This window comes from Lepisosteus oculatus, chromosome 29, assembly GCF_040954835.1.
Source record: "Lepisosteus oculatus isolate fLepOcu1 chromosome 29, fLepOcu1.hap2, whole genome shotgun sequence".
Lineage (NCBI taxonomy): Eukaryota > Metazoa > Chordata > Actinopteri > Semionotiformes > Lepisosteidae > Lepisosteus > Lepisosteus oculatus.
The window spans coordinates 1189829-1195444 of record NC_090724.1 but is presented as its reverse complement, the minus strand read 5'-3'; positions in this window follow the sequence as shown (position 1 = coordinate 1195444).

Here is a 5616-nt window from a genome sequence, read left to right as displayed (position 1 = left end):
GAGAGTGACCTGACTGTGATTATTATTCTCATGTCACTGAGTGACTTCTATCCAGCCTAGCATTTCATGAACTGTCAGCCTGGGTAAAAAAGAATTTGAAAGAAGGGCCTCATCATCTATCTGCTCAAGGAAGGGGTCTGGAGTCCATGGATACTGCCTGAATTACTGGAATGAATGGAGTTACAGGAGTTCCAACAATAGTTTCTTTTTTACCCCAGACCTGCCACACTATCGCCATACACAATTTTAAGGCACATGAAATAATAGTACCTGCGTTAATCAAGTATGAATTCATATATTGTAATTACTGAATATGAATGAAAATATTTGAAGTCTGTAAATTCAAGCAGGGCATCATTAAATTTCTATCAATCACTTAGGTAGAGGAGAAACAAAAACTATTTTTCAGCATTTACATTGATCTACTGTATGTTCAGGAATTATTTTTTGTAGTAAATATGTTCTGACTGAAGAAACACTCATTTCAGATGTTATATTGCTAAAAACATTGATCACGCACCATAAACAAGAACTCCACAAAAAAAAAACTTTAACAATTTTAGCAGCTGATGACAGAAGCAAGAGCAGACTGATTTGTTGGCAGAAACAACCACATCCAACTTTTTTAAAGCTCTTGTTTTAAATCTGTCATGCTTTTTACTTTAGCACAAAACAATCAGTGCCTGCTTTCAAGGCTGCCATGGTTGCTGTATTCTGGAAAACATCATGACACATTAATGTCATGCGCTGCTCTGCAACACAATTTCAAGCCAGGCAAGCATTCTTCCTTCACTACGACTTCAACCACATTGAAGGGGATTCAAAATAAACAGTTTCTTTGGAGATGAAAAACAAATGACAGTGGATCCCCCTTCTTTGCATTTAATAACATCTACCAAATATTCATGCAAAGGATCACATCAGCCTGAAGCATCAGGAGAGTGTAGTGGGCAAGGCATTAATGCAACTGGAGTGGAGGCCAGTCCATTGCAGGGCACACACACAAATGGGGAAGGTTTAAACACCACAACCTAACTCTTTAGAGCTGGGAGGAAACTGGAAGACTCTGAAATCCCACACAGCCACAGTGTTAATATACAAACTCCACACAGCAGGTTTCACTATTGAACATGTATTGCTTAGTGTTGCCACTTCACCACATTCTCATGATAGGTAGCCTGCAATATTTTTACGTTGGAATGTTAATTTTGAGTTTTGGATTGTCAATTTATTAAGATACTGTGGTGAAGACAATCCTCCGAACCACAAAACGTAGCCTCATCTCTGCAAATAATCTGATCTCATGTACACATGTGAGTGGTCTGTCACTATATCTGGTGTCCAAAACCCCTCCAGGTCTCTGTGGTGTACCAGCAGTCCCCTTGTGGAGAAGCCTGCAGAGCCCAAAGTTCAGTTTGTCTCTCCAAGATATTAGCACAGGCGCTCTTGTCGCACTGTATCCCTGGCACTCAACTGGTTTCAAGACTTAGCCTTATACATAATCCACTACAATCAACAATGAACACCCCACAGAGACTCTGGACTTTTAGGACTAATTCCAGGAATACATTCCATAGTGAATATGCTAAAATTCCCTTTGGAACCATCTTGCTTCAATTAAATCAAAAACAAAATCCTTGCACCTATTTCATTAACATTCACAAACCCTTCAAACCTTTACTGATACTGTATGGCTACCTGTTGATAGGACAGCACAGGAATCATACATGCTTTAAACCTACTACAGTCCAAACTACCACTGTCTCCCTGAACTGCAGGGCTCAGACACAAAGCTCTAGCCTACCCTCACCTGGCTATTAATATACCTGATGGCTAATTGTGTGGAATGTCCAATTACCATAAGGAACCAATCAATCCAAATTGGGCCATCAGGTGTGTCCAGTTCGCTCTCCAGAAGGAGGTAATGACCAAAGTCTCAGCTTGCATCATCACTGTTACTACTGGAAGACACTGCTGAACAGAAAAATGACCAAAAATGAACACAGTCCAAAAATTATCAGCAGACCAAAACATTTAAGAAAAAATAAAACAGTATATGTTAATATTATAGAAAACAAAGTCTTTAGTTCTAAACTCTTTGAACACACTACTGTTTTTACTTCTTCCCAAATCTACTTCAATATTTTCATAACATTTACAAATGTCCAAAAGACAGTTTGTAAATGTTATGTCCAATTTGTTGTTTGTCTCTTTGAAGTCAAAGATGGATCAAAGATGGAAAACGCTTTTAATACTGGAAGAGACCAAAAATAACAAGTCCTCTATTTTAAAATAAATCAATTAAGATTCTTTAAAAATTAAGTGTATTTTAGCTTGGGGTCTTTTTGAGATTGTCAGCCCATTTCTCCCAGCATTTTCTTAGTGCAAAAACAAACACTTGAACATTTCTGGACTCAACTGGGTTCTCCGTAAGGAACTTAATAACCTCAAGATGGTGTAGTGTAGGGCATTCATGTGTAGACTCTGAAGAATGTTAATAAAAATACCACCAACTTCGTTGCGGTTTACGAGTGGGGCTGGATAGCAGGAGCAGACGACGTCAAAGCTTCTTGACCCCACCCCTCGATACTGCTGTCTGATGGGGAATTACGGGGTCCTCCGAGGTCAGGGGAGGGGGGAGTCTCCACCTGTGCAGCGATGACAGATAGGGAGGAGGGCTTTGGAGACAGGGGGGTGACAGAAGATGGGATTGTGCTTTGTATGCTGCTGTATGGTAGTTTCCTGACCCTTTCCCACAAGAATAAAATAATGTGAAGATCTGTTTGCAGTTACTGACCGACTAATTCTTTTCTGGTAGATGCTGTTGGATCAGGTATTTAGCTCATGAAAGACTAATCTATGAACTTTGCTGTGAGCTCAATCTTTTGAAGACCTGACTGTACAAGGCACTTGATTTTGAATTGTTTCTTTGTGTTCTTACATTGCTATTAAAAAAAGTTACACTCATTTACAGCAGCCTCCTTATAAACTGGCCTTTACAGATGTGTGTGAATCAGGGAATATTATTACATTTATGTGAACCACAGTTGTGATTTTGGAGTAGAAGGAATGCTCATTGTGGGTGGCATGTAAGTGCAATGGTTAGATTTGCTGTCTTGCAGTGTTGAGGCCATGGCTTCAATTCCTGAGGTGCTATCTCCTTGGAATTTGTATGTTTTCCTTGGAATTTGTATGTTCGTCTTGGGTTCATATGAGCTTCCTCTGGGTGCACTGGTTTCCTCCCACAGTCCAATGACTTACAGTACTGATAGGTTAAATAGCTTAAAGGAAAAGCAGCCCTGGTGTGAGTTTGTGTATCTGTGTTTGTGTGTGTGACCTGCCAAGGACTCGAGTTCCATCCAGGGTGTAACGCATCTTTCAGCCTTTACTCGCTGGGATAGGCTCTGGGGACCCAGTACCTGATAAGTTGTTAGAATATGAATGGGAGGAATGCTCATAAATAAAAGGGGTTTGGATCCACATTAGTTACAGCTAGACCTCTTAGTTGCTAGTCTTATTACATGAAAGGCTTGTAATGAAAAATACTGACTGGGTTTTCACTGGGTTGACCTGGTCTGTGCCCCTGAGGATTTTGAATGCTTGAATATGAAATATGTTTAATCTTGGGCAGTCTTCATTGCCCAGGATTAAACATATTTCACATTCTTTTAAGTCTGGGAAAGTATTTGGTAACTCTTTTCCGGACTGATTCCAGAGCACAAATGACCATAATTGTACACAATATTCTAAATGGGATTTTCTAACTGCCTTGTATAATTTTTGCATCCCTTGATTTACATTCTACACAACATACACAAAGCTTAATAGACTACATATAACCTAATATTCTGTTTGCCCTTGTATTTTTCCCTACTTTGCCTACAAACCTAAACACCCTACAGTATCTGCTCCTTCAAGCTCAATATCATTAGAAATTCTAAATGTTAAAATACAAAATCATCAAATTTCTTGTAGATTGTGGCAATCTTACAGGCTGAGAGAAGAACTGTACTACTGGTCTGGTGTTTGTGAAAGCAACTGGTTACGCTCAGGCAGAGCAGTTTTAGGATGGACAGGGGATGTTTTGGGTATGATTAATGTTGAGTTTCCCTCTCAGACGCAGGTTAGTATACTTGAGTGCACTACGTAGGTCTGAAGGAATCTCAATGATAGAGCACCAGATCAGTGGCCGAGAAAAGCTTAAATATCCTGGACTTGGTGGAATTAGCCCATTAATTGGAGGGAGGATGCTGGAACAATCGGCCTGAGTCCAGACAGCCCCGTGTGGAATTTAGCTCCTGAAGCCCCTGGTTTCCAAAGAAAACAAAGATGGGGATAACAGAGACACATTGAGCTCATCTGGTTCTATTTCTCTGTAGTCCCATTGTTGGTAGGTAGTGGGTGGTCTCAGATGTTAATCAAAATGAAAACCGAAGGTTTTACATTGAAATAAAGTATGTTATATACATGTTCATCCTGTTATTACTAAACAGAAATGGCAGGCTCTACTAAATAGGAATTGGTTTTCAAATACAAAGGGGATCTTTTTTCTGCATCGGTCCATATGTATCCTGCTTGTTTCCCTTTCACACAATAATCTCACTAATATCCCACTGATGCTGTACAGTTTAGATTAAAATACAGGACTGTACACTATGCCAAGATCTCCTGTTTATACATAGGATACACTTAATCATTAGAAGTATTTCTTGTACTAAAGACATTTTTATAGCTGCTTGGACTTGATTAGGCTTATTGTTCCAGGGATTGGGAAAAAACCTCAATAACCCATTTTCTTTGTAAAACAAAGACATGTAAATTCTGCTTTTTTAGTACAGTATGTGTTCATAATATTGCAGAATCATGAAGTAGAGAAAGAGATGCACATGAGACGAGATGCACTTGAGAAAATGTGCATGGTGTATATTGATGTGTTTATGTTGTTGGACAGAGTGAGGGTGAATCAAATACTGCATGTTTTTACATCACAATCAGTGAATCCAAACACTGATAATCCAGGCACATATTTTATCCGTGTAAGGTTGGAAGACGCTTAATGTGTGTAGACCCTCTCAGGAGCCTGAACAGGCCTTGCATCAGCAGCTGGCAGCCGTCTCATTATCATAAACTGGTGATGATATCTACACAATCGATGGGTCTCCTGCACTACTACAATAAAGCACAGATCGAACAGGCCACCAAAGTGGCGTGGTGATTGTCTGCTCCATGCTCTTTCTGGGGTCACATCCTTCACACGCTCTGGCTACTGTCCAGAAGGTGCTGGCAAGGTTAGTGTCTCTAATTTGTCCATCTGTGTTTGAGTGAGCCCTGCCATGGACTGGCCATCCGGTGCGTTATCCCCCCTTGCACCCCAGTTGTTTCACTAGAGACCCCAGGTTGCCACAGACTCTCTTGCTACTTTCTCATAACAGACTGTTAGATGTTTATATCTGCATCATGAGAACTGGGGCAAAAATTTGCAAACAATCATGGCAGAAAACAGGAAAAATGTCTTATTGTGATTCTTGGATCTTCATATTAGCAGAAACTATGATGAGCAAGATGGACTAAATGACCTTGTTCCAATCCACAGGGAAAAAAATGAACATGCACATC